This window comes from Myotis myotis, unplaced genomic scaffold, assembly GCF_014108235.1.
Source record: "Myotis myotis isolate mMyoMyo1 unplaced genomic scaffold, mMyoMyo1.p scaffold_m19_p_4, whole genome shotgun sequence".
In the NCBI taxonomy this organism is placed as follows: domain Eukaryota; kingdom Metazoa; phylum Chordata; class Mammalia; order Chiroptera; family Vespertilionidae; genus Myotis; species Myotis myotis.
This window is the reverse complement of record NW_023416346.1, coordinates 117,820,234-117,838,260: the sequence shown is the minus strand read 5'-3', so window position 1 is coordinate 117,838,260 and position 18,027 is coordinate 117,820,234. Positions and strand designations below refer to the sequence as shown.

The 18,027-nt window shown below is 43.4% G+C and overlaps 1 non-coding gene and 2 pseudogenes across 1 annotated transcript; 1 reads left to right on the top strand and 2 right to left on the bottom strand.

Moving 5' to 3' along the window:
• Positions 1–7,098: 7,098 nt before the first annotated feature.
• Positions 7,099–8,491, bottom strand: LOC118653615 (annotated as a pseudogene).
• Positions 8,492–8,574: 83 nt separating this feature from the next.
• On the top strand, positions 8,575–10,991 carry LOC118653267 (annotated as a pseudogene).
• A 6,280-nt stretch (positions 10,992–17,271) lies between these two features.
• On the bottom strand, positions 17,272–17,378 carry LOC118654796. Its single transcript, XR_004967063.1, has one exon. It is a non-coding gene; the product is annotated as a U6 spliceosomal RNA (small nuclear RNA).
• Between the last annotated feature and the right edge of the window lie 649 nt (positions 17,379–18,027).

Genomic DNA, 18,027 nt, shown 5'->3' with positions numbered 1-18,027 from the left:
ATGAATAGGTTCAAATAAAATTATCCTTCAGAGCAAGCATGTCACACTCAAAAGTTAACATGGGCTAATAAATAAGGCTTAAGTTTATGTGGGTGGCAAAAAAAAACAAGCTTCAATTTTCATAGAAACGTAGGTTTATTTTGATAGAGACATTCTGAATGCACAGGGCTGAAATAAATGAGTCGTTAACAAAATAATAGAACATTTTAATAAAAATAGTTTTTCTTGAACATTAACTTACGAGACACTGAATAACTACACAAATTAATAAGTGTAATGCAAATAAACCTATTTTTCTTGTTCTCCAAAAGCGAAATCTTTTCTGTTGTGCACAACAAGCAGTCCAAGACTAATGACATGGCAACCGGCTGCTAAAATATTTGCTGCTAGTATTAGTGGAGAGAAATGGTGTGCCTGCGCGTAAGGTGCATAAGGAAAATGAATGCAACACAGTTATAGTAATCAGTCAGTGAATGTAGTTTGTTATGTATAACGATATTGTAAAAATTAAGTTACATATTTAAAAAAATATATAGATTTCAGAGAGGAAGGGAGAGGGAGAGAAACATCAATGATGAAAGAAAATCATTGATTGGCTGCCTCCTGCACGTCCCCCCATGGAGATCAAGCCTGCAACCCAGGCATGTACCCTTGACTGAAATTGAACCTGGGAACCTTCAGTCCGCAGGCTGATGCTCTATCCACTGAGCCAAACCAGCTAGGGCAAGTTACAAATTTTTTTTTTTTTGAAATACATTTTATTGACTTTTTAGAGAGGAAGGGAGAGAGATAGAGAGTTAGAAACATCGATGAGAGAGAAGCATCAATCAGCTGCCTCCTGCACATCTACTGGGGATGGGCCCACAACCCTGGTACATGCCCTTGACCGGAATCGAACCTGGGACCTCTCAGTCCGCAGGCTGACGCTCTATCCACTGAGCCAAACCGGTTTCGGCAACGAAATTTTTATTAAAAAGTTTCTTCCATTATATTGGCTGGGCCACAAAAATATTTGTTGTGGGCTGCGAGTTTGACGTGCTTGCTTTGGAGCATGAGTGCTGGTTACTGTGGGCACACCCCTCCTCCACCCCCCTTTGTCTCTTTTCCTGGACTGGAATACAAGAAACAAGTCAGAAGTTCTCACCCTTTCCCTATGAAATCCTGTAATGGTGTTGGTTGACACCTGAAATCCAACAGCCTTCTCCCATTGCAAATACTGTTACACCAGGTGCTTCTAGATAAGATCTTCCAAGGCCTTATTTATAAGATTCTAATAGTAATCTTTGGGATTTATTATAGGTATGTACTTATTACAGAGAGGGACAGGGAGAGAGAAACATCAATGATGAGAGAATCATTGATCAGCTGCCTCCTGCACACCCCACACCAGGGATGGAGTCCACAATCGGTCATATGCCCTGACCAAGAATCAAACTGACCTGGTTCATGGGTCGATGTTCAACCACTGAGCCACCAGCCGGGCAAAGTTTTGTGTGTTGTTTTGTTTTTTAATATTAGTAATCTAATGAGCTTTCAAGAGAAAAGATGTTAGAAAGCAAGGGGTGTGCCCTTTGATTTTTAACTTATTCTCCATGTTCCTGTACTTTTCATGTGCTGTGCTGTTTAATTTTTTACTTATTTTTTGTTTCATAAGATTCTGTTAGAGCAGTGGTTCTCAACTCTGAATGACATTAGAATTGCTGGAGAAATCTGAAAAAAAGAAAGCTGCCTGCCCTAGCTGGTTTGGCTCAGTGGATAGAACATGGGCCTGCGGACTGAAGGGTCCAGGTTCAATTCCTGGTCAGGACACATACCCAGGTTGCAGGCTTATCCCCAGTAGGGGTCATGTAGGAGGCAGCCAGTCCATGATTCTCTTACCATTGAGGTTTCTATCCCTCTCCCTTCCTCTCTGAAATCAATAAAATAAGTATTTTTTAATAAAAGATAGATGCCCCACAGAGATTCTGATTTAATTGGCTTGGGGTGGAGCTGAGGTGTGATGTTTTTAAAAACTCCCGTGTTGAGAAACAAGTTTAGAGAGTTGAGAAGTAGGTGTATCAGATAACACAGAATCTTATTGAGTTTTGGTAGTCTGATAATACCCTGGTTTGCTTTTCTTCAATTTGCATTTAATGTGGGATTGGATGCCATAGTCATAATAGTATGCTCTTTTGGGCATTGAAGCTGGTGTGTCATAGAAGTTTAGTATCTATGACTATGAGTTATGTAAGTATAAGTTTTGAGGAACCATATTAATGTTACATACTTGGTTGACTTTGAAGGGTTGTGCTATAGCGTCTGGAACACATTTAAATAAAGGTTCTAATCCAAACATTAAGTTTATATCTAATATGTCCCCCTGTGTTTTCTAAGCATTTACCAGAAATTCTGGAATGATGTAAGATCCAGAGCTTTGCAATAATTGACTAATTTATTATTTTTAAAAATATTCTTACTAATTTTTAGAGACAAAGGGAGAAACACTGATATGAGAGCAAAATATTGATAGGCTGCCTCTGCACGCCCCCTACCAGAGATCCAGCCCACAACTTGGGCATGTGCCCTGACTGGGAATCAAATCGGCAACCTTTAGGAGCACAGGATGATGCCCAACCAACCAAGCCACACTGGCTAGCGCAACTAATTTAATTAAGCTCATGTCAAAATTGAAACCAGAAGTCTCTTACATGAATTTCAATAAATTTGCAAAACACTATGCTTAGTGTAAATGGGAATATACAAATAAAACAATGGGCCTTATTTTCATAGAACTTAAAGTTGGTACAGTGATTCTCAGCAAAAGATATACCTAGTTGAGAATCTGCCTATAATGTGATGTTGCTGATGAGAGTTCATGGCATGTAAATTGTGTTGGCTCTCGTCAGCAAGATCTTTTCAGAATCTGACCAGTTCTCATCACCTCCGCTGCTACCATCTTACTTGTAGTCACCAGTGACAATAACCCTATAAGTCCTTCCTGCTTCCACACTTTCACCACTGCAGTCTGTTCTCAACATAAGTAGGTACCCTTTTTGTAAGCGAATGCTATGTACAACTCTGATAAATTATAAAGTTAGTCTCACAGAAGTGTGGGGGGGGGGAGCATAAGGACAGTGAAGCTGTGACATCATCCAAATGACATCCAGGCTGACCTAAAAAGCTCTGCACTATTTCACTCTTTGTGTATAACCTCCCAAGATGTGTGTGTTTACATTTGGCTTTTGCAGAGAAAAAAGAACTTTCCTTCTAATAAGAGTGTGCAAAAAGTTGCACTCATAAAATTTCTGAAATGCCATTTTTAGAAAAAAATGTGGTAAAGCTTCCAGTGAAATGGATACTTTTCTAGAAGTACATAAAAACATTTTTAAAATACCAAAAATGAAGCAGGTACCCTTAAAATATTGATAATCAAGAAACTGAGCATGTTAAAAAAGGACCTTTGCAAAAATTTTCACATTCTGCCAAATTTTAAGGAATAGGTAATTCTGATACTTAAATTGTTCCAGAAAATAGGAAATGAAGAGGGGGCAAAAAAAGGAGACATCCTAACTCATTGTTCAAAATTATTCTATCCCTGCTGTCCAAAACTGGAAAGAATACTACAAAAAAACAACAAAACCATTAGAGACTTCATCCTATATAATAAAGAGCTAATATGCAAATAGTTGTCACACCCTCATGTCCTTGCGCCCTCACAACCTCATGCCAGAACTGCTCAGACACTCAACACTGGGGTGAGTGGAATGGGGACCAGCCAGGCACAAATGAGCTTGTGAGAAAGGAATGGGGACCAGCCAGGCTGCAGCCTGGGAGAGGGACAAGCTGCCCGCCCCATGGTCCTGGGTGTCAGTGCCTGTTCCTGCAGCCTGGGAGAGGAACAAGCCGCCCACCCCACAGTTCCAGGTGCCAGCGGCTGCAGCCTGGGTGAAGCCACCCACCCATGGTCCTCTGCGGCTGCGGCTGGCCCAGGCGAAGCCAGCCCAGGTCCTGGGTGCCTGCAGCCGGCCAGAGGAAGGGAAGCCTGGGTCCTGGGTACCTGCGACTGGCTGGAGGAAGGAATCCTGGGTCCCAGGTGTGGGGCAAGGCAGAGCTGGTTAAGGGTGATCAGGCCAGCAGGGGAGCAGCTAGGGGCGATCAGGCCGGTAGGGGAGCAGTTAGGGGCGATCAGGCAGGCAGGCAGAGGTGGTTAGTGATGATCAGGCAGGCAGGCGGGCGAGCGGTTGGGAGCTAGTGGTCCCAGATTGCGAGAGGCAGTCAGACATCCCCCAAGGGGTCCCAGATTGGAGAGGGTGCAGGCAGGGCTGAGGGACCCCCTCCCCTCGCCACCTCCCCCACATGAATTTTGTGCACTGGGCCTCTAATAAAGTTATACAATTTATACTAAAATATTAGTAAATTAAGTCCAGCAATATATATAAAAAATAATGCATTCTTGTGTACACTTGAGTGTTTTTATCGGTTGAAATAAAAAGCATACCTTGAAGATGTATTTGGTACAATTCAAAAATTTAAAAACATAGGTGATGTAGAGAAGAAAACTATTAACTTGTGTACTTAGAGACTATCAGAATTATCATTTTTAATGATGAAAAATTTTCATCTTGATAAAAAGTTTCACTTGAATAGAAAGGGGGCTTGTGGGGTTAATAAAATAACTAGGGTGAAATTTACAGGGTGGGAAGCAGTCATCAATTGCATTCCACCAGAATTCATGTTATTGTTTTGTTTCTGAATTTTCAAGTCCTGGAACAAGTCAAGAATGTCAGCTGCCACTTCACTTCTACAACATGATTCTCTGGGGCTTAGCACATGAGATATAAATATTGGGAATGGAAGTGACAGAACATTATTTACTAGGTCTAAGGTTGTCTACTTGAAAGACAACCCAAAAACTGAAAAGCTTGAACTGCTAAGAGAATTCAGTAAAGTGACAGAGTTCAAGATGAACATGCAAAAATTATTAGTTTACTAAATAATTTACTCATTTACAACACACAGATACACAAATCAGAAAATGCAATAGTTATAAACCATCCAGGTATAAATTTGGCAAGAATATTCAAGGTATATATGAATACAACCAACATTTGCTGAAAGACAAAAAAGGAGATATGAATAATAAGAAAATAGGCAATATTCTTGGATGGGACTACCCAACATTGTACAGATGACTGCCATTTTTTCCATAAAAGTGCAATCAATAAAAATTTCAATAAGACTTTAAAGAACTTGTTCAGCTAAACATAAAGATTTGGAAAACTAAATTCACAAGAATAGTAAATAAACTTTGAAAAGGAATTATGATGGGAGAGTTGACATATAAAGCCACAATATAAGAAGCATGGTATTAATACAGAAATAGATCAATCATTGGAACAAACTATAAACAGATCTAAAATTTTAATAATATATACTATAGGTAGCATTTTATGTCAGTGAAGAAAAAGATAGACTGTGTTTTAGTCCAAATGGCTAGCTATTTGGCGATAGAGATATTTTATTGAAAATCATATGTAAAACTTCATCGAGACAAAATTATGAACAAAGAAAATATGAGATTATTTTAGTAATTTGGATGGGGAAGGCAAAACAAACCCAAAAATTATAAAGGAAAAATTGACAGATCCAATAAATAAAAGTTCAAAACTTATGGCCAAAGATATTGCAGATTTAAAAGATGATAGGTTGAGAGAAAATTCTTTTTTTTTAAAATATATTTTATTGATTTTTTACAGAGAGAAAGGGAGAGAGATAGAGAGTTAGAAACATCGATGAGAGAGACACATCAATCAGCTGCCTCCTGCACATCTCCTACTGGGGATGTGCGCACAACCCAGGTACATGCCCTTGACCGGAATCGAACCTGGGACCTTTCAGTCCGCAGGCCGACGCTCTATCCACTGAGCCAAACCGGTTTCGGCGAGAGAAAATTCTTAAAACTTATATGACACGTGAAAAATTAATATTCCCAGCACAAATCAGTAATATAAAAATAGAATAGAAATGAGACAAAATACATATTGCATTGCTTTAGGTGGCTAAAAACTAGCAGGAAGAGAACTCGTATAGGCTCTTGAGCATATTGATTTGATTTGGGCATCTGGAGAAGTTAGTGACAGTGAAATGGTCCCACAGGCAGGAGCATATGCAGCATCTCACCTCCATGGAGTTTTCTTAGTGCCTCAGACTCCACAACAGGAAAGGACTGTTGGGACTTATAAGATAGCGTCTTATTGGATCATGAAAATGAGTTTTGTGCTGAACCATTGTTCTTTTATACTCAGAGATCATATCATTGTTCAGGAAGAACCTAGACAAATATTCCACTTACTATGCTTGCATTTAAGGGAAAGTTTACAAACATTTGGCATCAGGGTAATAATCACACTGTATTCTGGAGGATAAGGCATCATTAGTGAATAATGTGTCTGACTTCAGCTTTTTGGCAACAGGGAAAATCCATCTCGCAAATATGTATAGGCTATTTATAGAAGAAATACAAATATCCAATACACATTTGTGAAGTGCTCAGCCTATCTAGTAATAAGGAATGTGAAAACTAAGTGTGATTCATTTTTCACTCTTTAAAATTGGCAAAAATTAAAACAATTTATAGCAGTCAGTGTTGGTGAGGATATAAACAAGTACATTCTTTAAAGAAGACAGTTTGATTATAACAAGATTTAAAATATCTCACCCTTTAACCCAGAATCCCACATGGGGGGATGTATCATAAAGAAATATTTGCTCATGATGTTTATTTCTGCATTGTTTCTTTTTTTTTTATTTCCTTTTTTTTGGGGGGGGGGGTTAATCCTTGCCTCAATTGATTTTCAGAGAGAGAGTGGAAGAGAGAGGGAAAGACAGAGAGAAACATCAATGTGAGCATGAGCCCTGACCAGGGCCCAGTGCTGGAGAGGTGACCGGAATCGAACCCGGGACACTTTGGTCTGCAGGCCGATGCTCTGACCACTGAGCCAAACCAGCTAGGGCAGTTTGTCTCTTTTTATTGCTGAGTAGTATTTCACTGTAAAGATATACCACATTTATCCATTCACCAATTGATGGACATTAGGATTGTTTCCACTTTTTTGGCTATTAAGAAAAATGCTGCTATGAACATTAGCGTTCAAGTTTGTGTAGACATATGTTTTCATTTTTCTTTGAGTAGATTCCTGGGAGTGGAATGTTAGGTTGTATGGTAAGTCTGTGTTCTACTTTTTAAGAAACTGCTAACCTGTTTTCCAAAGTGGCTGTACCATTTTATATCCCCTTCAGTAATGTATAAGGGTTCCAGTTTCTTCACATCCTTTCCAAAACTTGGTATTGTCTGTTTTCTTCTATTATTCTAATTTTGGTGGATATGTAGTGGTATCTCATTGTGATTTTAATTTGTATTTTCCTAATGTCTAATGATGAGCCCATCATAGTACCAAAATATCCCCCAAAATGGAGTTCAAGTTTGAGCAAAACATAAAGCAGGGTGTGTGACCCTTTAAAGGACAGGCAGAAGGAAAAGTCACCCTAAAGCACGATCTGCTCAGGTCTCGCCTATGAGAATGGGAACAGGGAAGGAGAGAAATCTACATGCATAGCTGAACTTGAGAACATTGCTTGAGGCCCCGGGGCGATTTCTGTTTCCTGGCTTTCCCCCACTTCCCAGACAGCTGCTCACAGAACTTGGGCACGTATCCTCCTATTCTGCCTGGTAGCCCGTGCCAGCCACTGGGGACTGAGCTCATACTTTTTTGTGGAAAGATGCCACCTTGAATTTACCAGGGTGGCCTCCAGGTCGGTTGCTGAGAATGGGCTCGTCCCACTTCAGCGGCCAGTGAAGTCCTGTGCCCTTTGGAAGCCCAGAGCCCACATAATCAGAGAGGACTGTGCCACTGCTGATGTCACTGCCCTTCTTGTTGACCACCAGAAAATGGTGCCATTCCCTACGTTTGGGGTCCTTTCTGCTGGGAGCATCCGGGTCTGTCGAGACCAAGGTGTAGAGTTTACTTAGCTCAAGGCCATCCCTTGCAATACTAGTGGGTCGGTTCTCAGCCTGGGTGGGCGTCAGCACTTTGCCCAGCTCGTCTACCTCCACCCCGGCGTATGCGACCTGCAGCGGGTGCTGCGGAGTCTCATCCACCCCCTGCAGGCTCCAGGGCCGGGACCACTTCCCGAGGTCCGCCGGCACACGGGGCGGAGCAGGCGGACAGCCGGGAGAGCCAGAGCAGGAGCCGAGAGCCACGGGAGACCAGGAGCTGTAAAGTAAGATTTTAAATCGGGTAATAGAAATCCTCCAACTTTTCTGTTTTCGAAATTGTTTTTACTATTCTCAATCCTTTGACTTTCCGTAGAAATTTTAAGCCCGGCTTGTCGATTTTTCCCCAAAAGGGCCTGCTGGAATTTGGATAGGGATCGCGTTAAATTTATAGATCCAGGCAGCGGCCTGGGCCCGGGCGCGGCGGTAGCGGAGCCGGAGCCGGAGCCGGAGCCGCATCTAAGATGGCAGCGGCGGCGGCGGCGGGGCGGGCGTTGTGGGGGTGGCGGGCCGGGGCGTCTCGGGGCCCTGCGCGGCCGAATCGGGGCTCCCTGGCGCCCACCTTCTCGCCATCGGCGATGCGATCGGCGGGATCAGGGGCGCGCGGAGCCGCAGGCGATGCGCTCTAGCCCCGCCGAGGCAGGCATCGCCCTCTACAGCCGTGAAGATGTGTGTGTGTGGCGGGGGGAGGGGGGCTCGGTGTCCCGCGAGACGGAGTGCAGCCGCGTGGGCAAGCAGTCCTTCATCGTCATTACCCTGGGCTGCAGTAGCGTCCTCATCCAGTTTGCCGCACCCAAAATCTATTCCTTCTGCAATATCCTAAAGACCTGCCAGGGCCATAGCCTGGAGCGGTCGGTGTTCTTCAAGCGAGGGAGGAGTCGTCCTCCATCTCCGTGCAGTATTTCCAGTTTTATGGCCACCTGCCCCGGGAGCAGAACAGGATGCAAGGCTACGTGCAGATGAGCACCTAGCAGCGTGCCATACTGCAGAGCCACAGGGACTTCAAGGACAAGGTCGTTCTTGATGTTGGCTGTGGCTCTGGGATCCTGTCGCTTTAAAAAAAAAAACTATATGTATATATAATTGATTTCAGAAAGGAAGGGAGAGGGAGAGAGAGAGACATCAATGATGAGAGAAAATCATGGATCAGTTGCCTCCTGCATCCCCCACCCTGGGGATCGAGCGGTAACCTGGGCCTGTGCCCTGATCGGCAATCCAATGGTGACCTCCTGGTTCATAGGTCGAGGCTCAACCTCTGAGTCACATTAGCTGGGCTCCTGTTGCTTTTTGCTGCCCAAGCAGGAGCAAGGAAGACATAGGCAGTGGAGGGCAGCACCGTGGCCCAGCCCCCGTAGTTCTTGGTGAAGAATAACCTCACCGACCGTACTCAGCTACTGTATCATGGTCATCTCCCGGAAGGTAGAAGAGGTCTCGCTCCCTGAGCCAGTGTACATCACCATCTCAGAGCCTATGGCAGTGATGGCGAACCTATGACACGCGTGTCAGAGGTGACACGCGAACTCATTTTTTTGGTTGCTTTTTCTTTGTTAAATGGCATTTAAGTATATAAAATAAATATCAAAAATATAAGTCTTTGTTTTACTATGGTTGCAAATATCAAAAAAATTTCTGTATGTGACTCGGCACCAGAGTTAAGGTAGGGTTTTTCAAAATGCTGACACGCTGAGCTCAAAGGGTTCGCCATCACTGGCCTATGGGCTACATGCTGTTCAGTGAGTGCATGCTTGAGAGCTACCAATGTGCCAGGTACCTGAGGCCTAATGGAAACATGTTCCCTATCATTGGTGATGCCTACCCCGTGCCCTTCATGGATGAACTGCTCTACATGGAGCAATTCACTAAGGCCAGATTCTGGTACCAGCCATCTGTCGGCCCTCCGAGGCACTGTTGTGGATGAATATTTCTGGAAGCTTGTAGTGGACACATTTGACACCTGGATCTTTTTAAAAAAAATATATTTTATTGATTTTTTACAGAGAGGAAGGGAGAGGGATAGAGAGCTAGAAACATTAATGAGAGAGAAACATCGATCAGCTGCCTCCTGCACATCCCCCACTGGGGATGTGCCCGCAACCCAGGTACATGCCCTTGACTGGAATCGAACCTGGGACACTTCAGTCCGCAAGCCAACACTCTATCCACTGAGCCAAACCCGTCGGGGCTGGCACCTGGATCTTGATGGCCATGCCTGTCAAGTACACGGTGAAGTCCTTAGAAGCCAAAGATGGAGACTTGCACAGGATAGAAATCCCATTCAAATTCCACATGCTGGGGGATGGGGGGGAGTGGTAAGAGAAAAAAGAAAAAAAAATTCCACATGCTGCATTCCGGGCTGCTTCAGGGTCTGGCTTTCTGGTTCGACGTCACGCTCATTGGCTTATAATAACTGTGTGGCTTGTCCAGGCCCCAACAGAGCCCCTGATCCACTGGTACCAGGTCTGGTGCCTGTTGCAGTCACCAGTGTTTGCCAAGGCTGGGGACACACTCTCAGGGACATGCCTGCTTATTGCCTACAGAAGACAGAGCTACAACATCAGTATTGTGGCCCAGGTAGACCAGACGGGTTCCAAATCCAGTCACCTACTGGATCTGAAAAACCCCCTTCTTCAGATACACAGGCGCGACACCCTCACCCCAGCCTGGGTCCCACTACACCCACTTGGAGAGCACGTGGAACATGGGCAGCACCTAAACCTCAGCAGTGCGATGGCTGCAGCTGGGATGCTGACTGCCTGGACCTGAGCAATGTTATCACAGGCGGCTCCAGTGTGGGCCACAACAATCTGATTCCTTTAGGGTCCTCTGGCACCCAGGGCAGTAGTGGTGGGGCTCCAGCACCCACCACCCGGTCAACAGTCAGTTCACCATGGGCATCCCTGCCATCTCCATGGCCTCACCCATGTCCATCCCAACCAACACCATGAACTAGGGGAGCTAGGTCCCTCCAGTGAGGAATGGACTGACAGCACCAAGAAACCAAATGAAGGCCCTGCCCACCCACCCCTGCGCCTGCGCAGCTTTCACCCCAGTATTGGAGAAGCCCAAATACTGGTCATGGTCCTCTTTGTCTATAGAAATGGACACTTTTTAAAAATATATATATTTTTACTAGGGGCCCAGTGCATGAACTCGTGCACCTTGAAAGGAGCTGTGGGCTGCGATGCTGCGGCGGGCACAGGGGCAGGTCTCAGCCCATCCTCTGCACCTCCGCCCGGCCCCTCTCACCTCGGCCTCGGTCCCTTGTCTGCCCACAGCCCCACTCCTGCTGCTGCTGCTCCCATGTGCTGATGAGCCAGCACTGCTCGCACCCGCTGATAGTGCGATGGTGCGGAACAATTGGGGCTGGTGCCAGCAGTGGGTGCGAAAGGGTGCAAGCAGGGCCGGTGCTGTCAGTGGGTGTGAGTGGTGGCTGCTGGCCCCATCGCTCTCCAGGAGCAGGGGGAGGTGGAGAAGTCCTCAGTGGTGATCAGGGCCATCAGCTGCCGCTTGCACCCGCTGACAGTGCCAAGCGATTGGGACCAGTGTTGGGCGCTGGCAGTGGGTGCGAGCAGCGGCTCTGGTGCTGGCAGCGGGTGCAAGTGGGGCCATCACCGTCACCAGCAGCAGGTGTGAGAGGTGGTTGCTGGCCCTGATTGCCCCTCAAGAGCAGGGGGAGGTGGAGGAGCCCTGAGGGGCGATCAGGGCCAGCAGCCACTCGCACCTGCTGACGGCACCGAGCGATCGGGGCCAATGCCGGGCAGGACCACAGCGCGGGAGCAAAGAATTTTCAGTAACCACCAGAGGCTTGCCCCAATGACTGCGACCAGCGCCCTGCCTTGGTCTGGTGCCCCTGCTCACCTGCTCCACCATCTCACCGCGGCCGATGCCCGCCATGTTCTGCACGTGCCCCCTTGGTGGTCAGTGCACGTCGTCGTGACCATTCAGTTGTTCTGCCTTTCAGTCTATTTGAATACTAGCCTTTTATTATATAGGATTGATTTCAGAGAGGAAGGGAGAGGGAGTGAGAGATAGAAACATCAATGATGAGAAAGAATCATTGATTGGCTGCCTCCTGCACTGCATGCACCACATTGGGGATGAAGCGCATGACCTGGGCATGTGTCCTTGATTGGAATAGAACCCAGAACCCTTCGGTCCACAGGCCGACGCTTTATCCACTGAGCCAAACCAGCTAGGGCGAACTTGGACACTTTTTACACAATGTTGCTGCCGCTACCCCCACCGCCCACTCACATCTTGGCCCCGAGCGTGGGTCACTGCCATATTTTACACAAGATCATACCATGGGATCCCTGTTTCCTCCTCCTGCCCTCTCTACCCTGACGTGGGCTTGAAATCTAACGAAACAGACGTGCTCAGGCCTGACAGCTGCAGGCCCTGTGGGTGGGTGGTAGGGAGCAACTGTGGCCCTGCCCAGTTCCCCAGCGCTGGCCCCCCTTGCCTGTCTCCAGTGGGAAGGCAGTCCTAGCCAGACGGGGCCTCCCTAGGCCTTGGTCACAATGGGCAATAACATGCTGCTTTTTAAATTTTATTTTTTTATGAAAAGAACCAGTGTTAATCCACAGACCCTCTGGGAAACCAGGCTGGCCAGGCGGAGCCAGCAGTCCCCCTCCCCCAACTCAGAGGCTCAGTGGTGAGGGGTGGCCGTGCTAGGACTTCAGAACAGGGTGGGGCCAGGCCTGTGCAGTTCCATATATGTGTCACAAAAGGGTTCACCTCACACTTGAATGTACAACCCACTCCAGCTGTCGGGAAGGCCTTGCCTCTTGCTGCTATCCTGTCCCTGAGCCCCTCTGGGTCCGCCTCCCTAATCCCTGCCAAGAGCTAGAACAGGAGGCCCTGGGGCCTGGAGGGGAGGAGGGTCAGTGTCAGCCACTAGACACAGAGAAACCTCAAGGATCTGTTATGGAAGGCATTCTTTTTCCTTGTAGCTAACATTAGGCCCGTGTATTTCCCTCAGTATTTGTATTCCCAGCCTAAATCCCATTTGGTCACGATGTATGATTCTTTTTATATGCTGCTTAATCCAGTTGGTTGATATTTTCTTAAATATTCTTACATTTATGTTAATGAGGGATATTGATTTTTAGTTTTCTTTTCTGATGATGGCTTTGTTTGGTATTGGTAAGGGGTAAAGCTAGCCTCATAGAATGAATTGGGCAGTATTCTGTCTTCCTCTATTTTCTGAGAGTTTGTGAAGGATTGGTAATAATTTCTTCTTTAAATATTTGATAGAATTCACCAGTTTGCCAGTGAAGCTACCTAGATTTGAGCTACTCTTTCGGGGAAGATTTCAAATTAGTAATGCGATTTCTTGCTGTAGGTGTGTTCAGATTTTCTATTGCTTAGGGGGTTGATTTTGATAATTTGTGTCTTTTCAGGAATTTGTCCATTTCATCTAAGATGTGCAATGTGTGGGCATAAACTTGTTCATACAAACCCTTTTTAATCCTTTTAGTTTCTGTAGTGTGGGTAGTGTTGTATCCTCTTTCATTCCTGATTTTGGTAATTTGTGTCCTCTCTCTCCTCTCTCTCTCTCTCTCTCTCTCTCTCTCTCTCTCTCTCTCTCTGTCTTTTCAAAGAACCAACTTTTAGTTTTTAAATGTTCTCTATTGTTTTCTGTTTCATTGATTTCAGTGCTAATCTTTATTATGTCGTATCTCGCTTTGGGTGTAGTTTGCTCATCTTTTTCTAGTTTCCTAAAATAGGAGCACAGGTTATTGATTTGATATTTTCTTTTGTGATACAGATATTTAAAGCTATAAATGTCCCTCTCAGCACCATTTTCTCTGTATTCCATCTTATTTTAAAAGTAAATTTTTTATTATGAGATAATTATGAATTCACATGCTGTTCTAAGAAATCATACAGAGCTATCCCACGTATCCTTTACTGATTTTCCCCCAATGGTAACATCTTACAAAACTATAATATCTCATTGTGGTTTTAATCTGCATTTCTAATGGCTAATGGCGTTCATGGGCTTTTTGCCATCTGTATATCCTTTTGGGTGAAATGTCTGTTCATGTATTTGCCTCATTTTGTAATTGGAATATTTGCTTTTCTACAGTTGAGTTTTGAGAGATTAATCCTTTGTCAGATATGTGGTTTGCAAATATTTTCTCCCAGTTTGTAGCTTGACTTTTCATCCTCTAAATTAGATATTTCACAGAGCAAAATTTTACATTTTGATGAGGTTCAGCTTACCCGTTTTTCCTTTTATGGTGCTTTTGATGTTAAGTTTAAGAACACTTTGCCTGGCCCTAGCTGGTTTGGCTCAGTGGATAGAGCATCCGTCTGCGGACTGAAGGGTCCCAGGTTCAATTCCGTTCAAGGGCACATGCCCGGGTTGCAGGCTAGATCCCCAGTAGGGGGCATGTAGGAGGCAGCCGATCAGTGATTCTCTCTCATCATTGATGTTTCTATCTTTCTCTCCCTCTCCCTTCCTCTCTGAAATCAATAAAAAATAAAAATAAGAACACTTTGCCTGGCCCTAGGTCCTGAAGATTTTATCCTATGTTTTTCCCCTAAATGTTTTATAATTTTATGTTTTACGTTTAAGTCCACAATCCATTTTGAGTTCATTTGTGTATCAGGTGTGAGGTTCAGGTTTAGGTTTATTTATTTATTTATTTATTTGCCTTATGGCTGTTCAATTGATCGAGCACCATTTGATGAAAATACTCTCCTTCCTCCATTGAATTATTTTTTGCATCCATGTCAAAAATCAGTTGGGTATCTTTGTGTGGGTCTGTTTCTGGATTTTCTATTCTGTTCATTGACCTATGTCTATACGTCTACAATCTGGATTACTGTAGCTATATAATAAATCATGAAATCAGGTAGACTAATTTTTTTCTACTTTCTTCTTCTTTTTTCAAAATTAATTTAGCTATTCTAGTTCCTTTTCCTTTCTATGTAAATATTAGGATAACCTTGTCTACATCTATAAATTATTGTTGAGCCCTAGCTGGTTTGGCTCAGTGGATAGAGCATTGGCCCACAGACTGAAGGGTCCGGGTTCAATTCCAGGTGAGGGCACATACCTTGATTGCAGACTCATTCCCCAGCCCTGGTCGTACACACAAACACACACACACACACACACATACACACACTGAGATTTGGATAGGAATTACATTAAACCAGTACAGGAATTTGGGGAGAACTAACATCTTTTCTATGTTGAGTCTCCTAATTCACGAACACAAAAAGTCTCTCCATTTATTTAGACCTTTTTGTATTTCTTGCACAGGGTTTTGTAGTTTTTAAGGATACAAGTCTTGTACATGTTTTGTTAGATTTATACCTAAGTATTTTATTTTTTACTAATTGTAAATGGTATTTTATTTTAAATTTTGGTGTCCATGTGTTCATTGCTAATATATAGAAATACAGTTATGTTATACACTTTTCTTGTATCCTGTGATGCTGTCAAAATTATTAGCTCTAGGAGTTATTTTATAGATTTTTAAAAAATATATTTTTCTTGATTTCAGAGAGGAAGGGAGAGGGAGAGAGAGATAGAAACATCAATGATGAAAGAGGATCATGGATCAGTTGCCTCCTGCATGCCCCATACTGGGGATCGAGCCTACAACCCGGGCATGTGCCCTGACTGGGAATCGAACCATGACCTCCTGGTTCATAGGTCCACACTCAACCACTGAGCCACACCGGTGGGGCATTTTTACATAAACATTCATGTCATCTGCAAATAGAGACAGCCTTATTTCTTTCTTTTCAATCACGATTCCTTTTATTTTATTTCAGTTTATTTCTTTGTCATGTTGCACTGGCTAGGACTTTCAGTACTATGTTGAATAAGATGATGAGAGCAGACATCCTTGCTTTGTTCCTGTTCTTATGGGGAAAACAGTCAGTTTTTCACCAATAAGCATAATGTAAGCTGTAAGGTTTTTTTGTAGGTTTTATTTATCAAGTTGAAGTTACCTTCTATCCCTAGTTTTCTGAGAATATTTATCGGGAATCAGTGTTGAATTTTGTCAAATGCTTTTCTGCATCAATTGATATGATTATGTGATTTTTTTTCTTTTTTAGCTTGTTGAAGGGATTTTAAATATTGAACTAGATTTGCATCCAGGGAATAAACCTCCCTTGGCCATGGTGTATGACTCTTAAAAATTTTTTTTTTCACTGTAATAAAATACACATAGCATAAAACTTACTATTTTAGCCATTTAAAAGTGTACAATTGTCACTAAGTACATTCACAATGTTGTGCAATCATCACCACTATCTAATTCCAGAGCATTTTCATCACTCCGAAAGGAAACCTCATCCTCATTAAGCAATCACTCCTCATTCCCATTCTCCCAACCCCTGGCAACCACTAATCTGCTTTTTGTTTCTACGGATTTGCCAACTCTGCATATTTCATGTAAATGGAATTATACAGTGTGTGGCCTTTTGTGTCTGGTTTGTTTCACGTAGCACAATGTTTCTGCGGTTCATCCATGTCATAGCATGTGTCAGTACTTCATTTCTTTCTATGACTGAATAAGATGGCATATTTTGTTTATCTGTTCATCTGTTGATGAGCATTTGGGTTGTTTCCATCTTTTGGCTATTGTGAGCAGTGGTGCTATGCACATCATGTATAAGTTTTTGTTTGAACACCTGTTTTCAATTCTTTTGGGTATATACCTAGAAGTGGAATTACTGGGTCATATGGTAATTCAATGTTTCAGCTTTTTGAGGAACAGCCAAACCTTTTCGAAAGTGGCCACACCATTTTGCATTCCCACCAGGAATGTGTGAGGGTTCCAGTTTCTTCACATCCTCATCAATGCTTTTTATTTTATGTTTTGTTGTTCGTGTTATGGCCATCCCAGTGGGTGTGAAGTCGTATCTCATTGTGATTTTTATTTTCATTTCCCTAATGAGTAGTGATGTTGAGCAGCTTTTCATATGCTTGTTAGCCATGTGTATATCTTCTTTGGAGAAGTGTCTATTCAAGTCCTTTGTCCATTTTTTAAGTGGGTTGTCTGTCCTTTTGTTGTTGAGGTGTAGATGTTTTTGATATATTCTGGATACTAGAGCCCATATAATTATTTTAATATGTTGCTGAATTTTAATTGCTAAATACAGGGGTGGGCAAAAGTAGGTTTACAATTGTATGTGAAACAGAATTTATTCTGTGTGTGTGTGTGTCAACAGCCACCTCTTCAAATAAATTATTTCTTATTTATTTATTTTTAAATATGGAATGCTTCACGAATTTGCATGTCATCCTTGGGCAGGGACCATGCTAATCTTGTCTGTATCGTTCCAATTTTAGTATATGTGCTGCCGAAGCGAGCACCAGAGTTTATTCTTTTTAAAAAAAATATGTATTTTTATTGATTTCAGAGAGTAAGGGAGAGGGAGAGAGAGAGAGAGATAGAAACATCACTGATGAGAGAGAATCATTGATTGGCTGCCTCCTGCATGCCCCCAACTAGGGATTAAGCCCATAACCTGGACATGTGCCCTTGACCGGAATTGAACGTGGGACCCTTCAGTCCCCAGGCCGATGCTCTATCCACTGAGCCAAACCAGCTAGGGCCCAGAGTTTATTCTTGTGTTACTTATTAATCATTGTATTATTTATTTGTATTACAACTGTATTCATGAGGGATATTGGCTTTACTTTTATTTTTTCTGATTAATCCTCACCCAAGGATACTTTTCCATTGGTTTTTAGAGAGTGCGAGAGGCAACCAATCAATATGTCTCTCTCACATAATTTTTTAAAATTATTTTTTTCTTTTTGCCTCTCTGGGTGTTTTTAGCTACATTGTCTTTTAAGTTGCTGACTCAATCCTCTGCTTCATCTAATCTGTTGTTGAATCCTTCTAGTGTATTCTTCATTTCAGATTTTGTATTCTTAAATTTCGACTGATTCTTTTTCATTGTTTCTATGTCCTTTGTTTTATGCTTACTATCTCTTTGTTGAAGTTCTCACTAAGTTC